Genomic DNA, 15932 nt, shown 5'->3' on the forward strand with positions numbered 1-15932 from the left:
AGTCAACATACAGGTACAGCAGGTAATCCGGAAGGCAAACAGAATATTGGCCTTTATTTCTAGGGGGATGGAGTATAAAAGCAGGGAAGTCATGCTACAACTGTACAGGGTGCTGGTGAGACCACACCTGGAGTACTGCGTACAGTTCTGGTGCCCTTATTTAAGGAAGGACATACTTGCATTGGAGGCAGTTCAGAGAAGGTTCACTAAGTTGATTCCAGGTATGGAAGGGTTGTCTTATGAGGAAAGATTGAACAGGTTGGGTCTGTACTCATTGGAGTTTAGAAGATTGAGAGGAGACCTTATTGAAACATACAAGATTCTGAGGGGACTCGATAGGGTCGATGCTGAGAGGATGTTACCCCTCATGGGAGAATCTAAAACTAGGGGGCATAGTCTCAGAATAAGGGGTCGCCCATTTAAGATGGAAATGAGGAGGAATTTCTTCTCCCAGAGGGTCGTGAATCTTTGGAATTCTTTACCCCAAAAAGCTGTGGAGGCTGAGTCATTGAATACATTCAAGGTTGAGTTAGACAAATTTTTGATCAGCAAGGGAGTCAAAGGATATGGGGAAAGGGCAGGAAAGTGGAGTTGAGGTAAAAATCAGATCAGCCATGATCTCATTGAATGGCAGAGCAGGCTCGAGGGGCCGAATGGCCTACTCCTGCTCCTATCTCTTATGGTCTTATGTTCATTCTTGGGGGTTAAAAATCAGAGGTGTCAGGAACATACTATGAAATATTCAATACTCCTAATATTCTATAATGGTTCTTTACAACAAGAGAATCAGTGATGCTTTGATAAAGGCATTCATCAACCTACTTAAGCCGACAGTAAGTGTTTAAATAGCTGAGCAGAACTCTAATTTTTACCACAACCTATTAGCCTATTCATTACGCTTCCACTGGTGATTCAGATGTAAATAGGAACTTTTCTGCAACTCTTATAGAATACTCACAGGACTGATAATAAGATCCCCACATTGAGGCATAGAGACACTGCAATGCACCCACTCTTTAATAGTCCAAGTCCTTGTGATTTGTAGGTCCTATCTCTGTACCCGACTGACCCCTGACTCAACCTCCCAGATACACTGGTGTGGGACTGGTGTTACGTAGACCAGGGAAGGTCAGGTCAATCTTCTCTCAAGGGTTGGGTTTTAGAACAACCCAATAGCTTCATGGTCACTTTTACTGATACCAACTTTTTATTGTTTAAATTGAATTCAAATTCTTGAACTGCAATGGATTTGAACTCCTACTCTCTGGATTATTAGTCCAGGGCTCTAGAACACCAGTCCAGAAGCATAACCACTAATATCGTACCCTGCTTGGGCCAAATGACCTTTCATCTAGAAGCATCTTGTGAATGCTTTACACAGCAACAATGTAACCTCTTTTGATTTGTATTTTCATGCTCACATCCATCTCTTAGGGAATCTCTAGAAGCCAACCTCCTTAACTGAACAACCTTTGATACATACAATTCAAAGCGCTTTGGGAAAAATTGAATTTCATCACCCTGTTAAGTAAAAGTTCTAATTCTAATTGCTAGAACTTGTCACAGAGAAACCAATTTTCTTTTGGGGCACCTGGAGGCCATTGGATCAAATCCACTTACTAATTCAACACAGACACTCCACCCTTTAAGGCTAATGGATTTTGCTCAGATGTCAGGGATTCACTTTGAAATATTCAATACTCCTAATATTCTATAACGGGCCTTTACAACAAAAGCTTCAGTGAAGCTTTGATAACGGCATTCATCAGCCTACTTAAGCCAACAGTAAGTATTTAAGGAGCACAGCAGAGTTCTCATTTTTACCACAACCTACCAGCCTTCTCATCACCTTTGAACCTGGTAATTCGGAAGTAAAAAGGGTCTTAATTCTGCAGCTCTTATAGAATACTCACAGGGCTGACAGTAAGCTTCCCCCATATTATCAGGCACAGACCCCCTGCCAAGCACCCAGGCATGAACCAATGCCCTCAGTCAGCACAAAGGCCAGTGTGAGCCTTTTACACAAACTGCACACAAGACTCTCAGTAACACCATTTTTCTCCAGCCTCATTCCAGCACTAGGGTAAGAGTGGACCTGAAATGTGTTGTTCCCACTTACTTGGTCTAAAAGGTACCTCCTGATTCGTGTTCTCATTAATTTGTACTTATCTCAAGTTGTTGCTGCTAACAGATCTTAGTGTTTTTATTTGGTGTTCATCAGCCAATGAAATAACAGTGCTAAGAAAGAACTTGCATTTATATAGCACCTTTCACGACCCCAGGACATCCTATATACAGCCGATGAAGTATTTTAGAAGTGTAGTCACTGTTATTATAAAGATCAGCCCTTTCCCAAACCTCCAGGCCAGGTACAAACCAAATAATAAATAAAACAACTACAAATGGACTTTGAGACCAAAATCCCATGGTTTGGGGGCTGTGATTTGGAAACCCTGAACTGGACAATGGAAATCCCAGCTTGATACTTAATATAATGACTCCACGTCTTTCTATGAACAGCTATCAAAGGGGCAAATGTGTAGCAGATCGAGCCTCATTAGAGTTGCCTCGGACTTCAGCTTGGCCTCGGAATAAAAAAGACCCAAACCCCACAACAGCTGTTGAAGCCACTTCAAGATTCACTCTGGTAGGTTGTCAAGGCGGTCAATTCAAAGGCCACATTAAAATCATTTTTTTTAAAAGCATTGGTGAGGCCACACTTGGAGTACTGTGTACAGTTCTGGTCACCCTATTATAGAAAGGATATTATTAAACTAGAAAGAGTGCAAAAAAGATTTACTAGGATGCTACCGGGACTTGATGGTTTGACTTATAGGGAGAGGTTGGATAGACTGGGACTTTTTTCCCTGGAGAGTAGGAGGTTAAGGGGTGATCTTATAGAAGTCTATAAAATAATGAGGGGCATAGATAAGGTAGATAGTCAAAATCTTTTCCCAAAGGTAGGGGAGTCTATAATGAGGGGGCATAGATTTAAGGTGAGAGGGGAGAGATACAAAAGGGTCCAGAGGGGCAATTTTTTCACTCAAAGGGTGGTGAGTGTCTGGAACGAGCTGCCAGAGGCAGTAGTAGAGGCAGGTACAATTTTGTCTTTTAAAAAGCATTTGGACAGTTACATGGGTAAGATGGGTATGGAGGGATATGGGCCAAGTGCAGGCAATTGGGACTAGCTTAGTGGTATAAACTGGGCGACATGGACATGTTGGGCCGAAGGGCCTGTTTCCATGTTGTAACTTCTATGATTCTATGATTCTATTGCATCTAGAAAGCCGTTTGTAATATTCATTGACAGAGTCAAAAGTATTTTCAAGAAAAATGTCAGGCAGTAGAATTTCAACTCATCTAAGGGCCTGTGACTGTTCATAGAACAAATGTCTGATCGAGTCCATCCAAATCCCCACTGCACACTTCATATGCTGTCACTATCATGTCCTGTCGATCCTGTTGATCCTGTTTTATTCCAGCACGATGAGCCCACCTGTGGGACAGGCTCGAGGGGCTAAATGGCCTACCCCGTTCCCATGTTACTGCATCCAAATGAGACTCTTGTGAAATGAAGCATTCATGATCGAGGTCTGCACAAGTTCCTTTTTGATTTTTGACTATTTGGTCAGAGAGGAATTTCAGGTAATTCATGTTAAGATGTTGCTATCAGGTCAAGTTTAGCTCACAGGGGATTGGATTCAGAGATGATGTCCGTCCAGATTAGTGTTTCCCACATACCACATCAGTTTGAGACAATGGAGGCACTTTAAAGAAAGAGACATTAGATTAATTCCAGTAGCTAAAAATATTTAATGGAAAGGTTGTTCAGTTTGTAATTCCAGGGCACATTACCAATGTCTTAACTAGATACCAAGGTTGGTGTACAGGCTCCCAAAGGCCATAGGCAGTTAAACTTACCTGTGAGAGCGAGCTACAATATGGAGGCAAAATAAATCTTGGGTGAGTAATAAAAGGTAACAGATACACTCCAATAAAATAAATCTCACCAAAGCACTAGCAATTTAAATATAATGTGGAGATGCCGGTGATGGACTGGGGTTGACAATTGTAAACAATTTTACAACACCAAGTTATAGTCCAACAAATTTATTTTAAATTCCACAAGCTTTCGGAGGCTTCCTCCTTCCTCAGGTGAACGGTGTGGAAATGAAATTTTCGAATCCTTTGCATTTGAAAATCACAGAACAATGCCTGGTGATTACTGCCCGTTGCCAAGGCAATCACAGTGAGCAGACAGAAAGGTGTCACCTAAAAGGCCACCGAATATACAAACCCCCCAAAAAAAAAGAGAGAAGAAAGACAGTCAATGACCCGTTATATTAAAAACAGATAACATTTGTTCGCTGGTGGGGTTACGTGTAGTGTGACATGAACCCAAGATCCCGGTTGAGGCCGTCCTCATGGGTGCGGAACTTGGCTATCAATTTCTGCTCGACGATTTTGTGTTGTCGTGTGTCTCGAAGTCCGCCTTGGAGTATGCTTACCCAAAGGTCGGTGGCTGAATGTCCTTGACTGCTGAAGTGTTCCCCGACAGGGAGAGAACCCTCCTGTTTGGCGATTGTTGCACGGTGTCCGTTCATCCGTTGTCGCAGCGTCTGCATGGTCTCGTCAATGTACCATGCTCTGGGGCATCCTTTCCTGCAACGTATGAGGTAGACAACGTTGGCCGAGTCACAGGAGTATGAACCATGCACCTGGTGGGTGGTGTCCTCTCGTGTGATGGTGATATCTGTGTCGATGATCTGGCATGTCTTCCAGAGGTTACCGTGGCAGGGTTGTGTGGTGTCGTGGACGCTGTTCTCCTGAAAGCTGGGTAATTTGCTGCGAACGATGGTTTGTTTGAGGTTGGGTGGCTGTTTAAAGGCGAGTAGTGGAGGTGTGGGGTTGGCCATAGCGAGGTGTTCGTCATCATTGATGACATGTTGAAGGCTGCGGAGAACATGGCGTAGTTTCTCCGCTCCGGGGAAGTACTGGACGACGAAGGGTACTCTGTTGGTTGCGTCCCGTGTTAGCCTTCTGAGGAGGTCTACGCGATTTTTCGCTGTGGCCCGTCGGAACTGTCGATCGATGAGTCGAGCATCATATCCCGTTCTTACTAGGGCGTCTTTCAGCGTCTGTAGGCGTCCATCGCGTTCCTCCTCGTCTGAGCAGTCCCTGTGTATTCGCAGGGCCTGTCCATAGGGGATGGCCTCTTTGACGTGGTTAGGGTGGAAGCTGGAAAAGTGGAGCATCGTGAGGTTGTCCGTGGGCTTGCGGTAGAGTGAGGTGCTGAGGTGCCCGTCTTTGATGGAGATTCGTGTGTCCAAGAAAGAAACTGATTCTGAGGAGTAGTCCATGGTGAGCTTGATGGTGGGATGGAACTTGTTGATGTTATCGTGTAGTCTCTTTAGTGATTCCTCACCGTGGGTCCATAGAAAGAAAATGTCGTCGATGTACCTGGTGTATAGTGTTGGTTGGAGGTCCTGTGCAGTGAAGAAGTCTTGCTCGAACTTGTGCATGAAAATGTTGGCGTATTGGGGTGCAAATTTGGTCCCCATGGCTGTTCCGTGTGTTTGGGTAAAGAACTGGTTATTGAAGGTGAAGACATTGTGATCCAGGATGAAGCGGATGAGTTGTAGGATGGCTTCCGGAGATTGGCTGTTGTTGGTGTTGAGTATTGATGCTGTCGCAGCGATGCCGTCATCGTGGGGGATACTGGTGTACACGATGACGGCATCGCTGCGACAGCATCAATACTCAACACCAACAACAGCCAATCTCCGGACGCCATCCTACAACTCATCCGCTTCATCCTGGATCACAATGTCTTCACCTTCAATAACCAGTTCTTTACCCAAACACACGGAACAGCCATGGGGACCAAATTTGCACCCCAATACGCCAACATTTTCATGCACAAGTTCGAGCAGGACTTCTTCACTGCACAGGACCTCCAACCAACACTATACACCAGATACATCGACGACATTTTCTTTCTATGGACCCACGGTGAGGAATCACTAAAGAGACTACACGATAACATCAACAAGTTCCATCCCACCATCAAGCTCACCATGGACTACTCCTCAGAATCAGTTTCTTTCTTGGACACACGAATCTCCATCAAAGACGGGCACCTCAGCACCTCACTCTACCGCAAGCCCACGGACAACCTCACGATGCTCCACTTTTCCAGCTTCCACCCTAACCACGTCAAAGAGGCCATCCCCTATGGACAGGCCCTGCGAATACACAGGGACTGCTCAGACGAGGAGGAACGCGATGGACGCCTACAGACGCTGAAAGACGCCCTAGTAAGAACGGGATATGATGCTCGACTCATCGATCGACAGTTCCGACGGGCCACAGCGAAAAATCGCGGAGACCTCCTCAGAAGACTAACACGGGACGCAACCAACAGAGTACCCTTCGTCGTCGAGTACTTCCCCGGAGCGGAGAAACTACGCCATGTTCTCCGCAGCCTTCAACATGTCATCAATGATGACGAACACCTCGCTATGGCCATCCCCACACCTCCACTACTCGCCTTTAAACAGCCACCCAACCTCAAACAAACCATCGTTCGCAGCAAATTACCCAGCTTTCAGGAGAACAGCGTCCACGACACCACACAACCCTGCCATGGTAACCTCTGGAAGACATGCCAGATCATCGACACAGATACCACCATCACACGAGAGGACACCACCCACCAGGTGCACGGTTCATACTCCTGTGACTCGGCCAACGTTGTCTACCTCATACGTTGCAGGAAAGGATGCTTCAGAGCATGGTACATTGGCGAGACCATGCAGACGCTGCGACAACGGATGAACAGACACCGCGCAACAATCGCCAAACAGGAGGGTTCTCTCCCTGTCGGGGAACACTTCAGCAGTCATGGACATTCAGCCACCGACCTTCGGGTAAGCATACTCCAAGGCGGTCTTCGAGACACACGACAACGCAAAATCGTCGAGCAGAAATTGATAGCCAAGTTCCGCACCCATGAGGACGGCCTCAACCGGGATCTTGGGTTCATGTCACACTACACGTAACCCCACCAGCGAACAAATGTTATCTGTTTTTAATATAACGGGTCATTGACTGTCTTTCTTCTCTCTCTCTCCCTTTTTTTGGGGGGTTTGTATATTCGGTGGCCTTTTAGGTGACACCTTTCTGTCTGCTCACTGTGATTGCCTTGGCAACGGGCAGTAATCACCAGGCATTGTTCTGTGATTTTCAAATGCGAAGGATTCGAAAATTTCATTTCCACACCGTTCACCTGAGGAAGGAGGAAGCCTCCGAAAGCTTGTGGAATTTAAAATAAATTTGTTGGACTATAACTTGGTGTTGTAAAATTGTTTACAATTTAAATATCGGCAGGCTTTTCTCTCACCATATTGCTCTGAGACAACTGACAGAGCTTTCAGACGATCTCAGGTGTCAGCCGTGGATCAGTGGAAGGTGCTGAAATAACAGGACCAGGCAAGGTACATGGCCTCCCAATGATGGTGAGTCGAGACGATTCGCAGAGCTAGAAATTGAAACAGGGCTCCTGACAGCTTATTTTTGTTGAGCTGTGAGTACAGAAAGTGTGGAGGTTCAAGGAACAGCAGGATTTAAAGAGGTGCATGCACTGCAATCTGAGTGTTGTCCTATGTCTCATATCTCATGTACTTCCATAGGTGTGTTCCGTGTGAATCACAATCTTCCTCGGACGTGGAGAGCGCACTGCGACTGGGTAAGAGTGCGCCACTGGTCTGCTCAGCCTGTTTTTGTCATCCTTGTTTTCAAATCCCTCCGTGGCTTCGCCCCTCCCTATCTCTGTAACCTCCTCCCTCCCTTCAACACTCCGAGAGCTCTGCACTCCTCCAATTCTGGCCTCTTGCGCGTCCCCGATTGTCATCACTCCACCATCGGTGGCCGTGCCTTCCGCTGCTTAGAGCCCTAAACTCTGAAATTCCCTCCCTAAACCTCTCCGCCTCGCTACCTCTCTCTCCTCCTTTAAGACGCTCCTTAAACCTACCTTTTTGATCATGCTTTTGGTCACTTGTCCTAATATCTCCTTACGTGGCTTGGTGTCAAATTTTGTTTGGTGACTTTCCTGTGAATCGCCTTGGGACGTTTTACTATGTTGAAGGCACTATATAAGTGCAAGTTGTTGTTGTTGTTGTTCAAAGGGTGGCCAGTAGCATGTGAAGCCAGCAGGGAAAATAGGCAAGTATCAAATCTCATATTAGGTACATCTGCCCTACCAATCTCATTTTACCCTCCAGGGCCTTTTATTTATTGAACATGCATGAACACAAAGTTATCCTCGGCTCTTCTTCAACGCTGCGATCAGATGCATTATCCAATTAATCTGGGCCCACTGATCTAATATAGTCTTTTTGACAGCAGCAACTTAATAAAAAGGCTTTCTTCAATAGTTAAGCTACTTAAAAGCCACATCTAGAGACAAGATGTTCAAGTGCCTATTAGTAATGGGAAATTAGTCTGTAACAGCCAAGAAATAAGAGCTTTCCTGTTGAGAACCTCACTTGCTTCACTGTCTGGTGCTAAGTTGAGTTGGCTTTTGATAAATGCATTTATATTGACACTGTCCAATGTTTAACTCTTCCCATGTGTCATATGCAAAGTAACTGAGTGGACACTGGATGTGAGAGAGTTTCCCCAATGGGGTCCAGCCTGCATTATGGCCATCCATTTGATTAAGGCTTTCAGTTTGGTTCTAGAATAAAATCCTCTACTGTGCATTGTGCTGGCATAGGGGTTGGATTAAAGCAGGAGAAACAATCAAATCCCATTCACTTACTCCAAGACAGGGGTGTGTTGGAATACTGCCTGGACAGGGGGCAGCTGCAACAACACTCAAGAAGCTCGACAGCTTCCTGGGCAAATCAGTCCGCTTGATCAGCTCCTCATCCACCACCTTAAATACCCACTCCCTCCACCACCGGCGCACCGTGGCTGCAGTGTGTGCCATCTACAGTATGCACTGCAGCAACTCGCCAAGGCTTCTTCGGCAGCACCTCCCAAACCCTCCACCTCTACCAGCTAGAAGGATAAGGGCAGCAGGTGCATGGGAACAACATCACCTCCAAGATCTCCCTCCACGTCCTGTGGAACTGAACCCCAATATGAGTCAGCACCTTCAGGAAAGGAAGGGAGAAAACTGGGGGGGGGGCGGAACTCAATGGACCATGAATAGACCTTGAGTAGAAAACAGAGATAGAGAGACGGGTGGAAGTGGGCAGGCAAATTACTGTACAGAAGTTCTTCACCAATAACTGAAAAGACATGAAATCAGGACAGTGTTTTGCTGTACATAAATGAAATGGAATTGAAGTGAGACAGTATTTACAGTCTGTAAAGGTCAATTCAAACAATAAACCTAGCGCTCCCAACCTGTCTGCTCCAGATCACTAGGATTGACAGTCATGGCAGGGAGTCTATTGCTACTGTCACTGTTGTGCAGGAAATGTTGTTTCCTTGTACAATGGCACCTTAGTTGAGATCATGTAACTCAATGATAAGAGGCTGTATTAGGTGTCAGCTGTGGCTCAGTGGGTAGCCCTCTCGCCTTCTGAGTCAGAAGGTTGTGGAGTCAAGCCCCACTCCTGAGACTTGAGTACAAAATCTAGGCTGGCATTACTGAGGGAGTGCTGCACTGTTGGAGGTGCCATCTTTTGGAGGAGACATTGAACCGAGACCCCGTCTGCCCTCTCAGGTGGACGTAAAAGATCCCACGGCAATATTTCAAAGAAGAGCAGCGGAGTTCTCCCCGTTGTCCTGGCCAATATTTATCCCTCAACCAACATCACCTAAAACAGATCATCACATTGCTGTTTGTGGGACCTTGCTGTGCGCAAATTGGCTGCCGCATCTCCCACATTACAACAGTGACTACACTTCAAAAAAGTACTTCACTGGCTATGGGGTCAGAAAGTAAAACTATTGATTAATTAACTTTGGTCAGGTGTGCAGGCTTCAAATAGCCATAGACCCAGTCAATGACCATAGATTGAGTGTATCCCGCGCACCTGTATCCATTTGAGTAATACCATTCCATAATTAATATGACCTCAGGATTGCCATTGCATAACTTGTAAGAACAAAGGACTAGTCAAACAAATAAATAATCAGTGCTTATAAAGGCAAACATGACAGCGCATTCCATGCTACAACAAATACACTCCAGCCTGTGTACTGTCCCCTGCAAAACACTTGTGCGTTGGCCTGTGCAAAACGCACTCTGGCCTGCCCATGTGCCTATGAGTAACACAGTCCCATCTGTGTCCAGCCTCCACTGGCCATGTGCTGCACACATGTCCTTTATTGCGCTCCGTCATTGTGTGTCGTCCTGTGTCTCATACCTCACACACGTCCATATGTGTCTATCGTGCGAGAGCACATTGCAACTGGGCGAGAGTGTGCCACTAGCCTGTTCAGCCTGTCCTTGTCATCCTTGTTTTCAAATCCCTCCATGGCCTCGCCCCTCCCAATCTCTGTAACCTCCTCCAGCCCTACAACCCTCCGAGATCTCTGCGTTCCTCCAATTCTGGCCTCGTGGATCCCCAATTTTCATCACTCACCATTGGCGACCATGCCTTCAGCTGCCCAGGCCCTAAGCTCTGGAATTCCCTTGTTAAACCTCTTCCCCTGTCCACCTCACTCTCCTCCTTTAAGACACTCCTTTAAACCTATCTCACCTGTCCTAATATCTCCTTATGTGGCTCGGTGTCACATTCTGTTTGACAACGCTCCTGTGAAGCACCTTGGGATGTTTTACTACATTAAAGGCGCTATATAAATGCAAGTTGTTGTTGTTTTGGTACAGATGCAAAAGCCCTGCCTTGCCAGGTGAGAGCCTACTTGAAACTATATTTGCTTTTAAAAAAACACTTTGTAATTTAATATTTTTAAATGGCAGAATATTGGGAGCTGAATCTCAATATTAATTAGCTGGATCCTACTGCCAGCAAAGCCAATTAAGACATGCCGTTCCTTAAATTTAATATAATATAATGGTTTTAAGTATCAAAGAACATCAAAACTGCAAACAGCTCTAATTTAGACTGACTTCTATGCCCCCTCCAGTCAATTGTAATTGCACTACAGAGAACTATCAGACAAGCATCAAAAAAGTGGAATTTTGTACTTTCTGCTAAGAATTACACACAGAAAATGGTGCAACTTTAACAAAGCATGAACGAAAACTGAATCAAAAAGTCTGAACTCAATAAGAAGGTAGATTCCTGATGCAGATTTTTTTTTCAAAACAATTTACATAGAATTACATAAAATTTACAGCACAGAAACAGGCCATTCGTTCCAACTGGTCTATGCAGGTGCTTATGCTCCACAGGGGCCAATTTACTTGACATTTGAATTAAACATCTTCATGCTGGCTTGGTATGGCTCTCCCTCATCTTCACTCTACAACGATTCACTAGAATGAGAATAGAGATGATGGAAGGCTTTTAAAATAAAAATTAGGGCTGTATTCACTGAAGCACAAAACCTGATTGTGTTTGATTAGGTTAAGGAGGGATTTATCAGAAGTGTTCAAAATGATGATAAGATTTGAGAAGGTAAATAAGTGAAAGATTAATTCCACTAGCAAGGGGTCAAAAACTTAGAAACATGGGAACAGGAGTAATCCATTCAGCCCCTCAAGCATTTCCCACCTGGTTATGTTGCCAATCTTCAATCTGTGTCCTCTGGTTACCGACCCTCCTGCCACTGGAAACAGTTTCTCCCTATTTACTCTATCAAAACCCTTCATAATTTTGAACACCTCTGTTAAATCTCCCCTTAACCTTCTCTGCTCTAAGGAGAACAACCCCAGCTTCTCCAGGTAACTGAAGTCCCTCATCCCTGGTCCCATTCTAGTAAATCTCCTCTGCACCCTCTCCAAGGACATCCTTCCTAAAGTGCGGTGCCCAGAATTGAACACAATGCTCCAGCTGGGGCCTAACCAGTGATTTGTAAGTATATATATTTATATTATAGATATTTATATTTATAGATGTCTGCCACCAGATCAAGAAAGATAGCTCCCCTCCTCCCTACCTTCCCTCAAACATGTTTCAATAAATGTGCAGTTCATCCATCCCAATACCTGTACTGTAATATTGTAAGCTCTCAATCAGAGGGTTATATTGCAGCCTTGACTGTCATTCGAGTTCAGGGGTCAGCACTGGGTGAAGTTGGTTAGTTCTTGACCAGTTTCCCAGTCGAAGCGCCATGAAGCACGTCATTTCAAGGGAGGAGAAAGACTAGCAGGACCAGTCTCTTGGTACAAACAAAATCATCCCTGGAGGTTGATCCTGATACTATATAAGGAAACAAAGAATGATTTGCGTTTATGTAGCGCCTTATCACCTCTCTCAGAAACATCTCAAGCACTTCATACAATGGAGGAGGTCTGCTTCATATGCAATCAATAACTTTTGAAGTTCAGTGACTCTTGTTATGTGGGCCAATGCACACACCAAAAAATCCTACAGAGATGAAGAAAAGACTTTGATTTTTACAGCACCTTTCACGACCTCACTGCCCCAGTTAAAGAGAAAGGATGATAGAAATCCTGACTCCTGAGAACTCATCAAACAACTTACAATTTGACCCACAGATATATTTGGCCTCAGGGTGTGCTGGAGTGTTTAGCTGAGACTGAGATCAAATCAAAGCAGTTCATGTAAAAAGAATTTGCCAGGGGCTTTCCGGATGAATTGAACATCAGCCACAGGAAAACGCTAACCCTGTTACAGCAATTTGACAAAGACTAAACAGTTAAACAAGGTCACCGGGGCTGAATTATGAGGGCAGATTGCATAGACTGGGCTTGTATTCCCTCGAGTATAGAAGATTAAGGGGTGATCTAATTGAGGTGTTTAAGATGATTAAAGGAGTTGATAGGGTAGATAGAGAGAAACTATTTCCTCTGGTGGGAGAGTCCAGAACAAGGGGGCAAAAGGCCAGAACTGGAAGAGTGCAGAGATCTCGGAGGGTTGTAGGACTGGAGGAGATACAGAGATAGGGAGGGGGCGAGATAGGAAACATAACAGAGACTGTGGAATTGTCAGTGTGAAGCCATGGAGGGATTTAAAAACAGGATGAGAATTTTAAAATCGAGATGTTGCTGGACCGGGAGCCAATGCAGGTCAGCGAACACCGAAATGTCCTTTTCCAGTGCCACTGTCACTCTCTGCCTCACCAGTGGAGCCCTTCCATTTTCTACACACCACAGTTTATTGATAGTCGCCTTTCAGTACTAAAGCTAGCAGTGGCCAAAACTGCAGGCAAACTGGTTTACGGATTTTCGAACAGTGATCGGGAGTATAACTTCACCCATTGGTCATATATATACATCTTGTAGTTTACAGAGGTGGTCGCATGGCTTATAAGGACATTTAGATCAGTGGTTTGTAGCTCAGAAAGGTATAAAAAGCTGGCAAATTGTAAGTGGACTTTGAATCCAACCCAAAAAGTTGGAGCTCAAAGGTTGTATACTTTACATAGAATGTTTTCTTTAATTATTCGTTCATGGGATGTGGGTGTTGTTGGCGAGGCCGGCATTTATTGCCCATCCCTAATTGCCCTTGAGAAGGTGGTGGTGAGCCACCTTCTTGAACAACTGAGTGGCTTGCTAGGCCATTTCAGAGGGCAATTAAGAATGAACCACATTGCTGTGGGTCTGGAGGATGACAGGTTTCCTTCCCTAAAGGATGTTAGTGAACCAGATGGGTTTTTACGACAATCCGGTAGTTTCATGGCCACCATTACTGATACTAGTTTTTTTTTAATTAATTGAATTTAAATTCCCCAGCTGTCATGGCGGGATTTGAACTCATGACTCTGGAATATTAGTCCAGGCCTTTGGATTACTAGTCCAGTAACACAACTGCCATAACATAGCTATGCTACCGTACAGCACAGAAAGAGGCCATTCGGCCCAACTGGTCCATACCGGTGTTGATGCTCCACACGAGCCTCCTCCCACCTCTCTTCATCAAACTCTATCAGCATATCCTTCTATTCCTTTCTCCCTCATATGTTTATCCAGCTTCCCCTTAAATGCATCGATGCTATTCGCCTCAGCTACTCCTTGTGGTAGCTGTTCCACGATCTCACCACTCTCTGAGTGAGAAAGTTTCTCCTGAATTCCTTATTGGATTTATTAATGACCATCTTATATTTATGACCCCTAGTTTTGGATTCTGGGTCTTGGTGGACTTTCTTCTCCTGAAGATTAAACTTTGAATAGGTGAAACGTTGCTTGTGTGTCTATAGTCTTATCGTCACCCACATTACAACCATGACTACACTTCAAAAGTACTTCAATGGCTGTAAAGCGCTTTGGGGACATCCTGAGGTCGTAAAAGGCGCTATATAAATGCAGGTTCTTTCTTCCACCTGAAGGTAGCTAGCTCATGGGGGAGGGAGGGTGCTGATGCAAAAAGCATGCAATCCCACTCCTGGTGGAATTTGGCCGTGTTCGGAAAAAGGAGTGGTGACCTCGTGGAACCAAGTCCAACCCCAATTCCAGCCGAGCAGCCGGCCCAAATTGCGTTGCTGCTGTGCCACGTCCTCCCCCACCCCGGGCGACTAGGAACTTAGAGCCCTACTACTGTCGTAGCCAGTGGAAAATGGCAGCTGGTTCCCTGGAAGGGTTATGGCAAAGACCGCCTGTTGAGGTGGACCTTTGAGACTCTTGGGGTGAAGCAGTGCTGTTTCGCTTTGATGCATTTAAGGGGACGTATTTATGCAAGATAAGTACATGAGGGAGAAAGGAATAGAAGGATACGCTAATAGGATTAGATGAAGAGGGGCGGGAGGAGGCTCGTGTGGAGCATAAACACCGGCGTAGACCGGTTGGTCCGAATGGCCTGTTTCTGTGCTGTAAATTCTCTGTAATTCTATGCTTACTTTACAGCTCCATTACCAATATCAGGGTTGCCACCAGCAACAGGGAAATGCAGCACGAGAAGTGTCATCTGTCTGCAGGTGCAGCCCTGAACAGAGACTGCGGGCTCCGAACTGAACAGAGGTGGCCAGATTCAAACACAGCTTGAAACCAGCTGCCGTCACACACTGTCTATAATTTAAACCTCAGGAGCTGAACACCCAGCTACTAAAAGCCGTAAAACCTTCCCTTGCAGGTATATTTAACCAAATAGATTGTACTCGTTTAATTAAAGTATTTTACAATTAAACCCTCTCCAGACGTATGAATCATAGGTAAAATTAGCATGCTGCATAGTGACAACACTCAAAACTGCCTGATTATCATATATTGCATAATATCTGCCTTCCTCTCCACTGGGCTGTGCAATGGCATAGAAGAGTGCCCTTGTTGCTAGGGAAAACGGGCCTAAAAAAAATGTTTACTCTAGAAGCCTTAGGGAGCAAATTTTACAAATTACAAGAGGAGGTGGTCCCTAAGCCGTGACAATACCTTGTTACAGTCTACGTAGATGGAGGATATTTTTGTGAAGCACCAGTTGTTATGTAACAACTAATTGGAGGAAAACCTGACTCGATTGTTATCTCTGGTTCAAATAAGGCAAAATAAAAATTGAGAGCGCGCGAGAGAGAGCTACTTGGTGCCTCGAGTCTGCTGATAAATTAAGAGAGCTGTTGGAATAGCTGAATAAGCAGTACACCCTGTACGGGCATTCAACTGATAAAATGTTCAATCATTTAAAAGATAATCACACAGAAACAAAGGTCACTCTTAATGGTTAACAGTGCAGATGGTTTTATGATCCAAGGCTGTGGTTGATTTTACTGTTAATAACAGGCTATGCATTTTAAACCCTGCTCTGCCTGGTAGCACTGAACCAGCGCTGTAATTTGCACTTTTATCAACCCTAAGGAACACAGCTGCTGCTCAGGCGCTGATTCACCGCAGCTACTAC

Source organism: Heptranchias perlo, chromosome 22, assembly GCF_035084215.1.
Source record: "Heptranchias perlo isolate sHepPer1 chromosome 22, sHepPer1.hap1, whole genome shotgun sequence".
Classification (NCBI taxonomy): Eukaryota; Metazoa; Chordata; class Chondrichthyes; order Hexanchiformes; family Hexanchidae; genus Heptranchias; species Heptranchias perlo.